The sequence below is a fragment of the Mustela erminea genome, chromosome 8 (genome assembly GCF_009829155.1).
Source record: "Mustela erminea isolate mMusErm1 chromosome 8, mMusErm1.Pri, whole genome shotgun sequence".
NCBI classification, from domain to species: Eukaryota; Metazoa; Chordata; class Mammalia; order Carnivora; family Mustelidae; genus Mustela; species Mustela erminea.
In genome coordinates, this window is record NC_045621.1 from 91,745,542 (window position 1) to 91,765,729 (window position 20,188).

Here is a 20,188-nt window from a genome sequence, read left to right on the forward strand (position 1 = left end):
TATATCTCTCCATGTGAGCAGTGCTCTTCTTACCTCCTATGCTAATATTGTGTGGCATGGGGCAGGAGCCCTAATCACCTCCAATGAACTATTGGAATGAATTTATATTTATGGCATTTGATTTAGTAACAATGCACCTGAGGCCTTAGGCTTTGAACATATACATAATTCATATACTCAGCATTTTAAACTCTACCTGGGGTTTACTTTTGAAAGTCACATTGATTTTGAAATAAAACCCTAAAGATAAATAGGACCAAGCTGCAAGGTTGTTTTTATTAACAATATTTCAGTCTTTACCACCAGTTAGGATGGTAATGATGACAAAGCCCTCGCTGAGCCTTATGCTCACCGTTCCAATAAAGGTCCTTGTGAGAGTTGAGTTCTAAGAGTAATCAAACCATTGAGGTGGCAGTTAAACTAGATACCTGTTGGTTTTCTTTATAATTTGGGAATAAATAGATGCTCTTTAAAAGGATTAGCAACTTACTCCCACTCACTAATTTGGAAAATCCATCCTAATGACTAGTCTGACAGTTTCAGTGAGTACTGAACACAGTATCATAAATAAAATTTTATTACTTACTGCCTGGAAAAGCTCTCAGAATGCAGAGTCCAAGAACACAATGTCTTCTACTTTGGTCCCCAAATTGTTCTTTTCAGCAGCTGGAATGCAAATAACATGCTATCACTGTGTTCTGTTCTCACTTTAGAGATATTCAAAAAAGGAAAAAAAAAAAAACCTAAAGTGAGAGGAGAGAACTGCTCTTACCATTGTCTAAATATGTCTTTGTTTTGAGGCTTAATTTATTATATATGGAGTGACGATGATCTCTACGACACATTTCTGCTTTTTTTTTTTAAAGATTTTATTTATTTATTTACTTACTTACTTAGTTATTTATTTATTTATGTGTGAGAGAGAGAGAGAGAGAGAGAGAATGCACATGAGCAGGGGGAGGGGCAGAAGGAGAGGGAGAGCATCTCCAGTGGACTCCTCTCGCGAGCGGACTTCTCACTGAATCTGTGGAGCCCAGCACAGGACCAGGCATTGCCTGGAGGGGGCGATCTCAGGACTTTGAGATCATGAGAAGAGCCAAAATCAAGAGTAGGATGCTTACCACTTGAGCAACCCAGGACCCTCCCCCCGCCTTTTCCCTCTTAGTTTCTAACTGAGTCTGCAAAGGAATGGTCTGGACACCATTCTTACAGGGGAATTCCTGGGAAGTAGTTTTTCAAGTGTAGTTTCACATTTCAGCTCACAGGCAAAAGCTTGCAGGGTAGTTTGCCTTGGGCTAATTGTTCTGAGAAATGCTCTTCAGCATTCCTTGGTTAGCTGAAGGGAACTTTACATTCAACAGATAACTTTGGGGAGTAGAGATGACTGTGGGGAGTAGATCCCCTTAGGATAGAGAGATATGTATATATTCTGCATATCATGTGGGCTTAGCTGCTTCCTAGCCTTACTGGTAATGTTGCATGTGCTTGTGAGGTGGTGGGTGGTTGTATACCCCAAGCACACACCCTGTACTATCTTTAGGGATAGTAAAGGGAGAGTTTTTTGTTTGGATGACCTCATCCACATGCGCAACACTCTTGTACCAGGCCTGTTTCCCAGCACTTTCTGATGACATTTTAACTTAGCATGTCCAACATGAAGTTCCTTTTCTTCCTTTCCATACCTTTTACTCCTAATTTCCAGTCACATTCGTGTGTACCACCACCCAATCAGTTGCACAAGGGAAAATGTGTCACTCTGACCCATTGTTCTTTGGTCCCTGAATCCCACACACCCAGTCCCTTCAATTTTACCTCTAGCTGTCTCTCAAATCTGTATGTATCACACTCAAACACCCACCATCAGGCCTCACTAGGATTATTCTTGCATTCTCTGGCACCCCACTCCAGTTTACTCTCCATACTGTGTCTAGAGGGAGTTTCTTTTGTTTGTGTGTTTTGTTTGTTTTTTTAAGATTTTATTTATTTATTTGACAGACAGAGATCACAAGTAGGCAAAGAACCAGGCAGAGAGAGAGAGGGGAATCAGGCTCCCCGCTGAGCCAAGAGCCCAATGTGGGGCTCGATCCCAGGACTGGAGATTATGACCTGAACCAAAGGAAGAGGCCCAACCCACTGAGCCACCCAGGCACCCCTAGAGGGAGTTTTTAACACCAGGGCATCTCTGATAAAAGTCTCTAAAGATTTCTTATTATTAGGATAAGAAGACAATTTCTAACATGGCCCATGAAGCTCTACACAATTTGGCCCAGGCCACGCTCTTCAGATTCATCTTGCACCCCTCTTCCTGACTCCCCATCTTAGTGTATTAGCCAAAATGGGCTTAAGAGAGCTTCTGAGTCATGCCTTGTTTCCTTCTTGTTCCCTTCCACTTCAGAGACTTGATGGTTGCCTCCTTGCCACAACTGTGTCTCCCATATATTTGCCTGGTTAATTTTCACCTGTTTTTCATGTTACAACTCCAATGTCACTTCCTTGGTGGAGCCTGATGTTATGGATTGAATGTAAATGTGCTTCCAGAATTCATCTAAGGAAGCCCTACCTCTCAATGTGACGGTAATAGCAACTGGGTTCTTTGGGAGGTAATTTAAATTTATATGAGGTCATGAGGCATTAGTGTCTTTACAAGAAAAAGAAGAGGCCAGAGCTTCTTCTCTTGGCCATGTGAGAACACAGCCAGAAGGCAGCTATATGCAAGTCAGGAGGGAGGCCCTCATGAAGAATCAAATCTATAGGCTCCTTGGTTATGGACAGCCTCCAAAACTATGAGAAATAAGTGTCTGTTGTTTAGCAGACCCGGTATACATGGAATTTTGTCATAACAGCCTGAATTGACTAAAATACCTTCCTTAAGCCCCCTGGTTGGACTAAATGTACCTATTTAGTTTTCTCATGGATTTTTGTGGATTCTCTTCTATCACAGCTGATACCTTGCATGAATACTCAATCAAAGACTCCTTCCTCTAAGGTCAAGGACTGGAGGTTGTCCTTGTTCATTGTCATAACACCTAGCAAAATTCCCAGTTCATAGTCAGTAAATGCCTACTAAATGAATTTAAAGAAGTTATAGGTAAATAAGTTAATTCATTAGATGTTTAGAATGAAAATGACTGTTGATACAGATGATTCTGAATTGTGAGAAATAAGCTTGCTAAAAACACTAAGCACATATAAGAGCCCATTACTATTAGTCCATTTTCAAAAGTCTTTCAAGGAAATAGGTATTTCCCTTTCACCTCAAAAGAGGAGACTTTTCCCAAAATAGTTAAGAGAACAGCTCAATTTGGATATAACTAAAACAATTCTAAAACTTAGGTTTTTCCTTTAATGACATAAAAAATATAAAATTCCTAGTTTAATCCATAAGCATCTTCTATAGTTATTCATTTCAAGGGTGAAGAAATCTAGAAACCATGTCCTGCTGGAAAGTGGCTTAAGCAACTAGAAGCAAGAGGATTAATAAAAGGTATAAGGTAGGCTTTAAATGTTTATAATGCTCTGAGATAGAGGAGGTAGCTGTTTTGTTTGAACAAAAGGCAAAACTGAAACTAATGAACAAAAATTATAGAAATCTAGGTTTCATTTTTTTAAAATTTATTTTTTATTTATTTTCAGCATAACAGTATTCATTATTTTTGCACCACACCCAGTGCTCCATGCAATCTGTGTCCTCTATAATACCCACCACCTGGTACCCCAACCCCCGCTACTTCAAAACCCTCAGATTGTTTTTCAGAGTCCATAGTCTCTCATGGTTCACCTCCCCTTCCAATTTCCCCCAACTCCCTTCTCCTCTCTAACTCCCCATGTCCTCCATGCTATTTGTTATGCTCCACAAATAAGTGAAACCATATGATAATTGACTCTCTCTGCTTGACTTATTTCACTCAGCATAATCTCTTCCAGTCCTGTCCATGTTGCTGCAAAAGTTGGGTATTCGTCCTTTCTGATGGAGGCATAATACTCCATAGTGTATATGGACCACATCTTCCTTATCCATTTGCCTGTTGAAGGGCGTCTTGGTTCTTTCCACAGTTTGGCGACCGTGCCCATTGCTGCTATAAACATTGGGGTACAGATGGCCCTTCTTTTCATGACATCTGTATCCTTGGGGTAAATACCCAGGAGTGCAATTGCAGGGTCATAGGGTAGCTCTATTTTTAATTTCTTGAGGAATCTCCACACTGTTCTTCAAAGAGGCTGCACCAACTTGCATTCCCACCAACAGTGTCAGAGGGTTCCCCTTTCTCCACATCCCCTCCAACACATGTTGTTTCCTGTCTTGCTAATTTTGGCCATTCTAACTGGTGTAAGGTGATATCTCAGTGTGGTTTTAATTTGAATCTCCCTGAGGGCTAGTGATGATGAACATTTTTTCATGTGTCTGATAGCCATTTGTATGTCTTCATGGGAGAAGTGTCTGTTCATATCTTCTGCCCATTTTTTGATATGATTATCTGTTTTGTGTGTGTTGAGTTTGAGGAGTTCTTTATAGATCCTAGATATCAACCTTTTGTCTGTACTGTCATTTGCAAATATCTTCTCCCATTCCGTGGGTTACCTTTTTGTTTTCTTGACTGTTTCCTTTGCTGTGCAGAAGCTTTTGATTTTGATGAAGTCCCCAAATTTTATTTTGGCTTTTGTTTCCTTTGCCTTTGGAGACGTATCTTGAAAGAAGTTGCTGTGGCTGATATCAAAGAGATTACTGTCTATATTCTCCTCTAGGATTCTGATGGATTCTTGTCTCACATTGAGGTCTTTTATCCATTTTGAGTTTATCTTTGTGTATGGTGTAAGAGAATGGTCGAGTTTCATTCTTCTACATATAGCTGTCCAGTTTTCCCAGCACCATTTATTGAAGAGACTGTCTTTTTTCCACTGTATATTTTTTCCCATTTTGTCGAAGATTATTTGCCCATAGAGTTGAGGGTCCATATCTGGGCTCTCTACTCTGTCCCACTGGTCTATGTGTCTATTTTTATGCCAGTACCATGCTGTCTTGGTGATCACAGCTTTGTAGTAAAGCTTGAAATCAGGTAGCGTGATGCCCCCTGTTTTATTTTTGTTTTTCAACATTTCCTTAGTGATTCGGGGTGTCTTCTGATTCCATACAAATTTTTGGATTATTTGCTCCAGCTCTTTGAAAAATACCAGTGGAATTTTGATCAGAATGGCATTAAAAGTATAGATTGCTCTAGGCAGTATACACATTTTAACAATGTTTATTCTTCTGATCCAAGAGCATGGAATGGTCTTCCATCTTTTTGTGTCTTCTTCAATTTCTTTCATGAGTGTCCTGTAGTTCCTCAAATACAGATCCTTTACCTCTTTGGTTAGGTTTATTCCCAGGTATCTTATGGTTCTTGGTGCTATAGTAAATGGAATTGATTCTCTAATTTCCCTTTCTGTATTTTCTTTGTTAGTGTATAAGAAGGCCACTGATTTCTGTACATTGACTTTGTATCCTGCCACGTTGCTGAATTGCTGTATGAGTTCTAGTAGTTTGAGGGTGGAGTCTTTTGGGTTTTCCATATAAAGAATCATCATGTCATCTGCGAAGAGAGAGAGTTTGACTTCTTCATTGCCAATTTGGATACCTTTTATTTCTCTTTGTTGTCTGATTGCTGTTGCTAGGACTTCTAATACTTTGTTGAACAAGAGTGATGCGAGTGGGCATCCTTGTCGTTTTCCTGATCTCAATGGAAGGCTGCAAGCTTTTTCCCATTGAGGATGATATTTGCTGTGGGTCTTTCATAGATAGTTTTGATGAAGTTCAGGAATGTTCCCTCTATCCCTATACTTTGAAGTATTTTAATAGATAGTATTTTAATAGATGGGTCTTTCATAGATAGTTTTGATGAAGTTCAGGAATGTTCCCTCTATCCCTATACTTTGAAGTATTTTAATCAGGAATGGATGCTGGATTTTGTCAAATGCTTTTTCTGCATCAATTGAGAGAACCATGTGTTTCTTCTCTCTTCTCATATTAATTTGTTCTACCACATTGATTGATTTGCGAATGTTGAACCATCCTTGGAGCCCAGGGATGAATCCCACCTGGTCATGGTGGATAATCTTTTTAATGTACTGTTGGATCCTGTTTGCTAGGATCTTGTTAAAAATCTTAGCATCCATATTCATCAGTGGTATTGGTCTGAAATACTCCTTTTTGGTAGGGTCTTTGCCTGGTTTGGGGATCAGGGTAATGCTGGCTTCATAGAAAGAGTCAGGAAGTTTTCCTTTTGCTTCAGTTTTTTGGAACAGCTTCAAGAGAATAGGTGTTATTTCTTTTTTGAAAGTTTGTAGAATTCCCCAGGGAATCTGTCGGGTCCTGGGCTCTTGTTTTTTGGGAGGTTTTTGATCACTGCTTCAATCTCGTTACTAGATATCGGTCTATTCAGGTTGTCAATTTCTTCCTGGTTCAATTTTGGGAGTTTATAGTTTTCCAGGAATGCATCCATTTCATCTAGGTTGCTTAGCTGATTGGCATATAACTGTTGATAATAACTTCTGATGATTGTTTCTACTTCCTTGGTGTTAGTTGTGATCTCTCCCTTTTCATTCATAATTTTATGAATTTGGGCTTTCTCTCTTTTTTTTTTGGATTAGTGTGGCCAATGGTTTATTGATCTTATTGATTCTTTCAAAAAACCAGCTTCTAGTTTCATTGATATGTTCTACTGTATCTCTGGTTTCTACCTCATTGATCTCAGCTCTAATCTTGATTATTTCCCTTCTTATGTGTGGAGTTGGTTAGATTTGTTGTTGATTCTCCAGTTCTTTAAAGTGTAGAGATAGCTGCTGTGTTCTGGATTTTTTAATTTTTTTGAGAGAGGCTTGGATGGCTATGTATTTCCCCCTTGGGACAGCTTTTGCTGTATCCCATAGGTTTTGAACCGAAGTGTCTTCATTCTCATTGGTTTCCATGAATTGTTTCAGTTCTTCTTTGATCTCCTGGTTGATCCAAGCATTCTTAAGCAAGGTGGTCTTTAGCTTCCAGGTGTTTGAGTTCCTTCGGAACTTTTCCTTGTGATTGAGCTCCAGTTTCAAAACACTGTGATCTGAGAATATGCAGGGAATAATCTCAGTCTTTTGGTATCGGTTGAGTCCTGATTTGTGCCCCAGTATGTGGTCTATTCTTGAGAAGGTTCCATATGCACTTGAGAAGAATGAGTATTCTGCTGTTTTAGGGTGGAATGTTCTATATATATCCATGAGGTCCATCTGGTCCAATGTGTCATTCAATGCTCTTGTTTCTATATTGATTTTCTGCTTCGATAATCTGTCTATTTCTGAGAGGCATGTTAAGATCTCCTACTATTAATGTATTCATATCAATATGATTCTATATCTTGATTAACAGTTTTCTTATGTAATTGGCTGCTCCCATATTGGGGGCATAGATATTTATAATTGTTAGATCATCTTGGTGGATAGTCCCTTTAAGAATGATGTAGTGTCCTTCTGGATCTCTGACTACAGTCTTTAGTTTAAAATCTAATTTATCTGATATGAGAATCACTACCCCAGCCTTCTTTTGAGGCCTATTGGCATGAAAGATGCTTCTCCATCCCTTCACTTTCAGTCTGGGTGTACCTTTAGGTTCAAAATGGGTCTCTTGTAGACAACATATGGATGGGTCCTGTCGTTTTATCCAATTTGCAACCCTGTGCTGTTTTATGGGTGCATTTAGGCCATTCACATTAAGAGTGATTATTGATAGATACGTTTTTATTGACATCGTGTTACCTTTGAAGTCTTTCTTTCTGTAGATTGTCTCTATATTTCTGTTCAATGTTATTCTAAGGATTTTTCCTCTTTTATAGAACCCCCCCCTTAATATTTCCTGCAGTGTCGGCTTGGTGGTTGCATAGTCTTTTAAGCCTTGCCGGTCTTGGAAACTCTTTATCTCTCCATCCATTTTGAATGTCAGTCTTGTTGGATAAAGTATTCTTGGCTGCATGTTCTTCTCATTTAGTGCCCTGAATATATCTTTCCAGCCCTTTCTGGCTTGCCAGGTCTCTGTGGACAGGTCTGACGTTATTCTGATGGGCTTTCCTCTGTAAGTAAGGAGCCTCTTTGTCCTAGCGGCTTTCAAGAGATTATACCTACAATTATGATTCCTCAATTTGACTATCAGGTGTCGTGATGTGTTTTTGCAATGTATAATCTTGGGTGGAGACCTTTCAGCTTCTAGTACATGAACGCTGGTTCCATTCACGAGATTGGGAAAATTTTCATGAAGAACTTGTTCCACTATATCTTCTAGACTTCTTTCTTTCTCCTCACCTTCAGGGATTCCAAGAATTCTGACTTTGGAATGTTTCATGGCATCATTTATTTCCCTGATTCTGTTTTCATGGTTTCTGAGCTGTTTGTTCCAGGCTTTCTCCTGATCCTTTCTCTCTATCTGTTTGTCCTCCAGATCACTAATTCTATCTTCTGTCTCAGTTACCCTAGCTTTGAGAGAATTTAGATTAGATTGGAACTCATTGAGAGCATTGTGAAGCTCATCCCTGGTAGCTTTCAGCTCAGCCCTAACATTGTGAACATCCTGTCTGGTCGCTTTCAGTTCGGCCCTAATCAATTCTGTTTGGTCATCCATGGCTTTCTCCAACCTAGCTATTGCCTGGATACTTGTTAGCCTGAATTCTCTTTCCGACATATTGTCTATGTTGATAGCCATTAGCTCTGTTGCTGAAGGTCCGTCCTCTGTATTTTTCTTATTTTTCTTCTGTTGGGCATTTCTCCTCCTAGTCATTTTGGTGGGAGATGACTGAACAGATGTAGCTGGATGTATCGACCGTGGTGCAGTCAAGGTTGCACCCTGGAACACTTCTGAGCAATCAGGATTCCCCACCCATACAAGAGACAAAAGAAAAGAAAAAGAAAAATATAAAAAAAAAAAAAAAAAAGAAAGAGAGAGAGACAGGAAAGAAAGGGAAGATTAATGAGAAGTTTCAGCCCAAATGGGCCCCAAGGTAAGATTTATGAAGTATACAATCAAAGACAGACAAACACAAAGACTGATAAAAGTATATTACAAGAGGAAGAAAAAAAAAATATATATATGCAAATAAAGGAAGAACCTCATCAAAAAGAACCCCAAGTATAAGATTTATATACTATCAGGACAAAAACACAGAAACACTGGTGGAAGAAAAAGATGGGAGAGTGGTAATAAATTCTCAGTGTGGGTGAGGAAGGTTGTTTTGATTCCTCCTGGATGTATCTTGATATCTTTGTTAAATGACTCAACTTTCCTAAGATAAAGGGGGATTAAAAATTGGTTTACCTATAGGGGTAGTATTGAATAGGGAAAGGGGTTTACTTTGAAGTTTAACTCTATATAAATATTAGAAAATAAAAATAAAAAGGAATAAACTAGACTAAACTAAACTAGAATTTTAAAAAAATCCATTCATCTGTTGATCAAAAAATAGAAATGCAAAAGAAAAACACAGGCGTGTGTATCAAAAAGTTCAGGTTAGAAGGTTATTATAGAATTTGATGTACTGGACATCTCACTGTGATGGTAAATAGGTTAAAAAATTATCTATTAAAAAAAAAAAAAGAACCAGAATAGTGGGAACGAGTTAAAAATAAAAAGTTGTCCTATGAAGTAGTGGTGGTAGTTCTCTTGTAGTCTTCTTTTTTTTTTTTTTCCTCTCCTTTCTTGGTTTGTTTTCTGGGGGAGGGGCCTGCCACCTGGGTTTTCAGTCAATGATGTTCCCTGAGTTAAGTCCCCCTGCCCCCCTCAAGGGATTCTAAGGAAACTTTTTTTTTCAGGCTTTTGTTCTCTGGTGGTTTTTATGTTTGTTCACTTTTTTTTTTTTTTTTCTCTCACCTTGACCGCTTTTGATGGTTTTTGTAGTTTCGAGGAAAACAAACTGCATTCTGGCCTCCCTCTCAGAGAGAAGCCTCAGTCTGGCTGCAGAGCCCAAATAAGTTCCCAACTGGCCGCTGGCAGAGCAGGTTCCAAGTCGTGGCCCCTGGGGACGCAGGATCTTTTGCTTGTACCCAAAACCGTGGCAGTGGCAGCTGTGTGGGCAGCTCCAGACCGCCAGAGAGGTTCCAAGCAGCGATCGCACACTGAGATTTTCCCGCTGGCCTGGGCTGGGAGTGCCTGGTCTTTCTGGGTCTAAGAGCACCCGGCTTGCGTGCACCAATTTCAGGGGAGACTGTGGGTTATGCATGCTTTTCAGGCTCTGAAAACGGGGCGCAGGTCCGAAAGCAACAGGCTGGGCCTTCGGGCACCTCTTTCAGGGTAGAATTTGGGGTGCGCGTCTTAGGCTCTGAAACAATGGTGCGGGTCACAGAGCACCAGCCGGGCCTTTGTGTACCTCTTTTCAGGGGAGAATGAGGGGCGTGTGCATCTCAGGCTGTATAGCAGGGCTTGCATGTTCTGTCCTCTGGTGAGGCACCCAGCCCCTCACAGGAGCTGGACCCCATGCGTTCTCGGGTGCGCTGGTGGCTTAGGGACCAAGACTTGGTTTCTCTGCCGCACTCTCTCTGGCTCAGCGCCAGGCGAGTCTGTCCTGGGACTGGGGACTTAAGCCCCTGTCCATAGCCACCCCGATTCCCACAATATCCCCCCCGAGTTCTTTTGCTCTTTTGAAGTGCTTTCAACCAGTCTCCAAGTTAATGCTGGTCCCCAGATGCAGGGCACTCTCGCTCGTATTAGGGGTATTACTTTCCAACCAGTTGCCTCTGGTGGCTTCCTCCCCCTTTTGTTTATCTTCTGATATCAGTTCGCTGTTCCCACTTTGCTTTACCTGCCCACTGGCGTCTTCTGCCCCTGTAGAGATCCAGATGTGTATAATTCTGATCTCAGGCTGATTTCATGGGTGATCAGAGTTCTTTGGTTGGTAATCAGCTCACTTTAGGGTACAGGTTTAAAAGGTGCCTCCTCCTACTTCCCCGCCATCTTGCCCCCCCCAAAATCTAGGTTTCATTTTAATTAAAAAAAGAGCTATTTAGGGGCGCCTGGGTAGCTCAGTGGGTTAAGAGTTATTTAACATCATACAATGCATGCTCAGGTGAAATGGGCCATTTCCTGGCCAAATCAGAGATGCTATAAAAAAGATTCTTACATCAGGGAAGCCTGGGTGACAGTCCGTTAAGCATCTGCCTTTGGCTCAGGTCATGATCCCAGGGTCCAGGAATCAAGCCCCACATGGGGTTCTCTGCTCAGCAGGGAGCCTGCTTCTCCTCTCCATTCTGCCTACTTGTGCTCTCTCTATCAAATAAATAAAAAATCTTTAAAAAAGAGATTCTTATATCTGTCTGTGCACTATCAACATAAAGACTCCTCCCTTGCTTGGGACTGGAGAAGGGACAATAGCTATGCAGAGCTCCGCTTGATACCTAAATTGTTGCCCTCCTATAATTCCAAATTTGCTTGAAGGTCTCTGCTTCATTGACAAAATTTGGTTTCTATATAGAATGAATCCATGTCTACGGGAATAACCAAGTCTTAAATATCTTTAAAAAAGGAAAATGCAAATTAAAAAAAATTAAAAAGAAATTTTTTTCAGTTCAATTTAAGGAACATGAGTAACAGTAAAACGCATGACATTTTAGGAAAAATGTTAATTGTTTACAAATGTTGCACATTTGTTAATTGTAGTAACAACTAATTGTTAATATTTCAAATGGGGATTACATTTCCTATCTAGGAATATTTGATGATGCTGAAACAATTTATTGACAGGTTAGCTTGCTGTTTTTAATAAGCTGGATGTGTTCTCTAATGGCATTGCTACATTGGTGCTAAATTGTAGCTTGGGGACTTATGATTGTGAGATTCTGTCTTCTCTTTGTTGGTTTTCTTCAACTTGGAGAAGAGACTTGAATTGGTTTCAGGTAGAATAGTGAATAATAATTGTTAGTTTTTGAATTACCCTATGTCATTTGACTTAGTTTAGCTTTTATCAGATGTTTAGTCTGTACAGGATGTAAAGACTCCTTTACTTTGTATTTTTATTATTGAGTCTAAATTATCCTAACATTATGAGTCATATTGATGGCCTTAATCACAGATGTTTTATCTTTTAGTTTGTGGTAGAATTTAATTACAAACTTAGTATTAATAGTAAGATCTATCACATTTTGAATTTTTCTTTACATCATATGGGACTTCTCTGAGCCCCAATTATCTGCTTACTGGAAGGCTGAAATTCAGTTGACTTTCCTCCTCATTTCAATGGTATGGAAGGAAATTTTATGGGGTCCATCTAGAGACCAAAGAACACATCTCCTCAGGAGCATACCTGGGTTGGCTAGGTATTCCTGAATTTAGAAAACTGACTATATCTTTGAAAATTTGGAGCATCTTACAGTGCCAGAAAATCAGGAAGTAGCCACATCTTTACTTCATGGTGGAGGCATCTGCACCACTGCCCTCTCTGCTACATGATGCTGGCATTAATGTGGACCCTTCATCCTCCACTGTCTGTGCTGCTTGGGGCACACGTGAGGATGCCCTAGAGGCTGTTCCAGTCCTCTGAACACAAACTCATTACCAGAGACTTTAGCCTCTGATCTTAAGGCCCCTGTGCAGGATGGCAGCCTCTGCAAGCATGCTGAAGAAGTTACCCACTCACGGGATTCTCCAGTTGCAGAAACTTTCCAAACACAGATCTATTTTTTCAGGCTAACCTTTGATACATACATTCTTCCCCAACTCTTTAGACCCTTCTTTGTCAGAGTGACTTGCTCTATCTCATCCTAACTCTTGAATTTAAAAGCTGTTTATTTCTTTCCTAGTGATGAGGATTAAGGATAGGAAAAATAGTGCCCCCTTTCCCCATGTATGGTTAGAAGAAAGTATTTTTTAATAATTATTTTTGTTACAGTTTTTTGTACACTTTAAAAAAATTCATCTTATTTCATTTAAGATAAGTTTATAAGTCTTATTTACTCATTCATGTATGCAAGTTAGCCACTTGGTGAAGTATAATCCTGTGCTTTACTTAATGCTCTTATTGGATTCTATGTTTCTTAAAAACAAGGGTTGCATCTAATACATCACTGTGTCAACCCCCTAAGCTAGTCCAGGATCTTGCATATTGCAGATTCAATGAACACTAATTGAATGAATGAGTGATTTGTCCATAAGAATCCATGTCTCCTTTATTCTAGACATTAGTTTGACCCCATAGTCTGAATAAAGGGCAAGACTGTCAGTGTAACTAGGACTTACATAGAATGCAAGGAATTACTGCCTGCACCAGTGGAGTGCACCTGTGTGTGTCCCAAATGATTAAGTGCATGAATGCACTTAAATCATTAAATCTATTTAAAGGATATTAAATTAGTTACTAGATCTTCTATGTCCCTTCTACCTTCCACTTAGTGAACTCAGCTGAGTTACCCAAGTGTTAACTGTATCTGCTGGATTAGGATTTAGTCCAAAAGTTATAATGTCTTGGCTAAGTGTTTAATCATTCTGCTTGTGGTTGTGGAGATGGTTCTATTCACCAATCTATCCCCAGATTCGAATGTAGGGACTTTCTTCCTCAACAATCAAAGATACTTAGTCCTACCTTTGCTTTTCTTGTGCTCATTGCTCTTAAGGGACACTGGGTCTATGTCTAAGAGTTTGTATAGATGTGTATATAGGTGTTGGGGGAAGGTAATCTACAAAAAGTCTGATGGAATCCTAGGATCCTTGGGTACTTAACCTGCAATGAAGTATATAAAATCAACAAGTTGTACAGCTTAAATTTACACAAGGTTTTATGTCAATCCTGTCTCAATATGTCAATTAGGTCTCTCAGAGAGAGAGAGAGAGAGCTCGCTCTGCTCCAGATTGCAGTGCAAAGGATAGCTGGTGCACCTGCACGAAAATCAAGACGGCTGCATACAGAGATTCAGCTTCCTCTGCAGAAACAATAGCTCTCATATTGTCCCTTTATTGAGCTGTGCTTCAATCTTGTCCTCATGGTCCTCATGCACAGACCTTCTCTCAAGGATGTAGCCAAACATCCACTCATGTCTGTTCCTCCACATTCCTTTTGACATGTCCTGTTCATCAGATTAAATTTCCTCCTCCCTTTCTCTCTTTTTCTCTCCACATATTCCTCATGTCCAAGATCTCCTTCAACTTTAAAGCCCAACTCAGAGACCCTGGGTATAACTCCTTTAACTGGTATGTTCTTTTGGAAACATGAGCAGGGAAGCTGTACTTAAAGATTAAGCTGTACTCTTTTTACTTTCTCCTTTTAACCAACTGTAGGAGAGGGAAAATCCTACTTGAGATAAGATCTCAAAAATATGATCTGCTGAGGCACCTTTGTGGCTCAGTGGGTTAAAGCCTTCAGCTCAGGTCATGATCCAGGGGTCCTGGGATCAAGCCCCGCATTGGGCTCTCTGCTCAGCAGGGAGCCTGCTCTCCCTTCTCTCTCTGCCTGCCTCCCTGCCTACTTGTGATCTCCGTCTGTCAAATAAATAAAATCTTAAAAACAAAAAAATCTGTCCATACCACATTGGAAATACACATTTTTTTCCCTATGGCCTGTATTACTCTTTAGTAATTAAATACCTTTCTTTGGATAAACTACATTATGTGGAAGTACATAGTGTTTTCCAGAAGGCACTTCCAAGATTCCCCTTCCTCATCCCCATCTCCAATATTTGTATAATCAGAAAGTCTTCACAGTTGCACTGGAAGGCACAATATAGTGGTGGAGCATAAATAAAATTCATTATATGTGTCCATGCTATAATCCCATTGTATACCAGCTATGCTCCTCTTTATATGCCATCATCAAGAGTAAGAAAAGAAGGGCGCCTGGGTGGCTCAGTGGGTTAAGCTGCTGCCTTCGGCTCTGGTCATGATCTCAGGGTCCTGTGATTGAGTTCTGCATTGAGCTCTCTGCTCAGCGGGGAACCTGTTTCCCACTCTCTCTCTCTCTCTCTCTCTCTCTGCCTGCCTCTCTGCCTACTTGTGATCTCTTTCAAATTAAAAAAAAATCTTAAAAAAAAAAAAAGAGTAAGAAAAGGAGGCTTCCATGTTATGTAGCAGCATTCACAAACCATGTAGATGACCACTCCAAGAAGCACTCATAGTCCTTGTGTGTGTTTCTGGTGACAGAAACTGCTTTTTGATGTAGACAAAAGTAATTCACTGCAATATAGCTGCTAATGCACAAGGAAAAAAGTCAAGTTTCATGAAAGAAAGCAAATTTCTATGTACACTCATATAATGATAGTTTCTCATTTTGAGGAAAAGATGAGCACCTTTTGTGAGGAAGGCAGATTTGGAAGATTCCAGTCAGCATCATGGAAAAAGATTCTCCTAGATAATATTAGGAAAACAGTTACTCAGATGGTAGCTTCTTCTGCATTTTTCTGTCTGTTTTTCTTCCTTCTTTTTTAGTGATATATCTTTCTTCTCTTTTCTATTTACTTCTTTGGTTCTATTACATCCTTATCCTTTCTTTAGTTTCCGTGTTTTCCTCCTCTCCCCATACTGCCCCTGCCTCTCTACCTTCTGCTGCTAATCCTTAGCCTAAACACACACCACTGGGGTTCAATTCCAGAGACCACTGGTCAGCTTGATAACTCACCTCTATCATTACCCACACCTTTGATAACTCACCTCTATTCATCCATATGCTTTAACTTTTTAAATCATTGTCCTAGAATTAATGGTTAATTTTATGAAATAATTGGCAACAATTTAGATCCTAAAGAATACATCTATTTCTGCAATATCAAGAAGTGTTTTCCAGAAAATACGACTCATTTTAATCTGCTGTGTTACTGCATTACAGAATTTTTATGAGAACAGTGAAGGATACACAGAAAACACCACATTTTATTAATAGCAGGACTTTGTGTATCTCTATGGACGTTAATTGAATCCATTTGTCTGTCCCACAGCCAGTCAGGTGGCCAAGGGCCAAAGCAGGGCTCATTATTCGACCTGCATATCAAATATGCATGTGGACAGGCTGACGACAGAGTATACTCCACCCATATGGGCACATTTTGAAAGTGAGTTTCTCAGATGCTCACAATCCCAAACACTAAAGAATGTGCTTCTAGTATGTGTCCATTCTGACAGCTTTGGAAGGCAAACAGGTTATAGTCATTCCTCCTAGAAGTTTACAGTTGAACTGTAAAAACTAAAACGGTCCCTTTAAAATAGAAACATGTACAAACATTATAGTGTACTTAGCTAAGGGGTGTGATGTAGATGGCTGCTGCTAGTATAGTCTGTAACCAGACAAGAGAGATTTCTTGGGACTGACATTGATCTCTTTTGTACTCAAAGAAAATTGTAGTTGCTATGTTCATTTTAAGTTTTTAATAAATAAATTTGAAATCCTAAATAGATTAATGGATTCTATATTTTTTAAGGAAAATGATAATCTTTTACAATTATATTGTTTGTTATACAATTTTATTTGATTCTCACAGTTCCTGGATTCAAAAGAGAAGGTATTATTGCCCCCATTCCACAAATGAGGAACCATAATTGATTGATTTGTCCCAATACAAGGTTTTACTTGATAGAGAACCAAACCAAAAGCCAGATTTTCTGACCCATAAACTGAAAAAAAAAAAAAAAAAAAAAAAAAGGATGAAGAAGAAGAAGAAGAAGTTGTTGTTTTTCTCCATAATGACAGGCTACAAAATGAGTGTCCTTCCTAGAAACATATAAACTACCACAACTGAACCAGGAAGAAATAGAAAGCCTGAACAGACCCATAACCAGTAAGGAGATTGAAACAGTCATTAAAAGTCTCCAAACAAACAAAAGCCCAGGGCCAGATGGCTTCCTGGGGGAATTCTACCAAACATTTAAAGAAGAACTAATTCCTATTCTCCTGAAACTGTTCCAAAAAATAGAAATGGAAGGAAAACTTCCAAACTCATTTTATGAGGCCAGCATCACCTTGATCCCAAAACCAGACAAGGATCCCATAAAAAAAGAGAGCTATAGACCAATATCCTTGATGAACACAGATACGAAAATTCTCACCAAAATACTAGCCAATAGGATTCAACAGTACATTAAAAGGATTATTCACCACGACCAAGTGGGATTTATTCCAGGGCTGCAAGATTGGTTCAACATCCACAAATCAAATTAATAAAAGAAAGAACAAGAACCATATGATACTCTCAATAGATGCTGAAAAAGCATTTGACAAAGTACAGCATCCCTTCCAGATCAAAACTCTTCAAAGTGTAGGGATAGAGGGCACATACCTCAGTATTATCAAAGCCATTTATGAAAAACCCACCGCAAATATCATTCTCAATGGAGAAAAACTGAAAGCTTTTCCGCTAAGGTCAGGAACACGGCAGGGATGTCCATTATCACCACTGCTATTCAACATAGTACTAGAAGTCCTGGCCTCAACAATCAGACAAAAAAAGGAAATTAAAGGCATCCAAATCGGCAAAGAAGAAATCAAACTATCACTCTTCGCAGATGATATGATACTATATGTGGAAAACCCAAAAGACTCCACTCCAAAACTGCTAGAACTTGTACAGGAATTCAGTAAAGTGTCAGGATATAAAATCAATGCACAGAAATCAGTTGCATTTCTCTACACCAACAACAAGACAGAAGAAAGAGAAATTAAGGAGTCAATCCCATTTACAATTGCACCCAAAACCATAAGATACCTAGGAATAAACCTAACCAAAGAGGCTAAGAATTTATACTCAGAAAACTATAAAGTACTCATGAAAGAAATTGAGGAAGACACAAAGAAATGGAAAAATGTCCCATGCTCCTGGATTGGAAGAATAAGTATTGTGAAAATGTCTATGCTACCTAAAGCAATCTACATATTTAATGCAATTCTTATCAAAGTACCATCCATCTTTTTCAAAGAAATGGAACAAATAATTCTAAAATTTATATGGAACCAGAAAAGACCTCGCATAGCCAAAGGGATATTGAAAAAGAAAGCCAAAGTTGGTGGCATCACAATTCCGGACTTCAAGCTCTATTACAAAGCTGTCATCATCAAGACAGCATGGTACTGGCACAAAAACAGACACATAGATCAATGGAACAGAATAGAGAACCCAGAAATAGACCCTCAACTCTATGGTCAACTAATCTTCAACAAAGCAGGAAAGAATGTCCAATGGAAAAAAGACAGCCTCTTCAATAAATGGTGTTGGGAAAATTGGACAGCCACATGCAGAAAAATGAAATTGGACCATTTCCTTACACCACACACAAAAATAGACTCAAATGGATGAAGGACCTCAATGTGAGAAAGGAATCCATCAAAATCCTTGAGGAGAACACAGGCAGCAGCCTCTTTGACCTCAGCCACAGCAACATCTTCCTAGGAACATCGCCAAAGGCAAGGGAAGCAAGGGCAAAAAGGAACTATTGGGATTTCATCAAGATCAAAAGCTTTTGCACAGCAAAGGAAACAGTTAACAAAACCAAAAGACAACTGACAGAATGGGAGAAGATATTTGCAAACGACATATCAGATAAAGGACTAGTGTCCACAATCTATAAAGAATTTAGCAAACTCAACACCCAAAGAACAAGTAATCCAATAAAGAAATGGGCAGAAGACATGAACAGACATTTCGGCAAAGAAGACATCCAGATGGCCAACAGACACATGAAAAAGTGCTCCATATCACTCGGCATCAGGGACATACAAATCAAAACCACAATGAGATATCACCTCACACCAGTCAGAAAGGCTAAAATCAACAAGTCAGGAAATGAGAGATGCTGGCGAGGATGCGGAGAAAGGGGAACCCTCCTACACTGTTGGTGGGAATGCAAGCTGGTGCAACCACTCTGGAAAACAGCATGGAGGTTCCTCAAAATGTTGAAAATAGAACTGCCCTATGACCCAGCAAATTGCACTACTGGGTATTTACCCTAAAGATACAAACGTAGTGATCCAAAGGGGCACGTGCACCCAAATGTTTATAGCAGCAATGTCCACAATAGCCAAACTATGGAAAGAACCTAGATGTCCATCAACAGATGAATGGATAAAGAAGAGGTGGTATATATACACAATGGAGTACTCTCCAGCCATCAAAATAAATGAAATCTTGCCATTTGCGACAACGTGGATGGAACTAGAGGGTATCATGCTTAGCGAAATAAGTTAATCGGAGAAAGACAACTATCATATGATCTCCCTGATATGAGGAAGTGGTGATGCAACATGGGGGCTTAAGTGGGTAGAAGAAGAATAAATGAAACAAGATGGGATTGGGAGGGAGACAAACCATAAGTGACTCTTAATCTCACAAAACAACCTGAGGGTTGCTGGGGGCAGGGGGGTTGGTAGAAGGGGGATGGGGTTATGGACATTGGGGCGAGTATGTGCTTTGGTGAGTGCTGTGAAGTGTGTAAACATGGTGATTCGCAGACCTGTACCCCTGGGGATAAAAATATATTATATGTTTATAAAAAGCAAAAAATTAAAAATTAAAAAAAAAAAAGGAGGGCACATGATATAATGAGCACTGGGTATCATATAAGACTGATAAACACCTCTGAAACTAATAATACACTGTATGTTAATTAATTCTATTTAATTTTTTAAAAAGAAAACCCCCCAATATAAAATAAATAATATAAAATCTCAAAAAAAAAAAAAAAAATGAGTGTCCTCACTGTGAAACTGAGGCTACATGCTCATATATGCCTTGAGCAGAAGAGTGTGTACAGTGAGATCTAGTTAAATTTAAATTCTTTTAAAAGTTAATATTTAATATAAAGACAAGTTAATATATAGGTATTACTTAAAAACATTGGAAGTAATTTTTCATTCACCAAATATAATGGGAGAGAAAGATTTCACCTATCTATGCTAAATTTTGACTCATTCACTTACCAGGAAATGAAAAAAATATATTAAATATAAAATATAAATCTTAAAAATCAGTGCAAACAAAAGTTCTACCTAAATTAAAATACTTCTGAAAACAGACTGTTGACTGTGCTAATTCAGCATCAACTTTCTCTAAGGTCTTTGGCTGAATTTCAAAATTCCAGCTCATTACTACATTACAAAATACCTTGCTCTAATAAATGCCGTACAACTATCACAAATGTGATGGATACTTTTTTTGTTTCATTTTTATTTTTAAGAAAGGTATTATTTATTTTAGGGACCTACCTATACTCTAATTTATACATATTAACAGC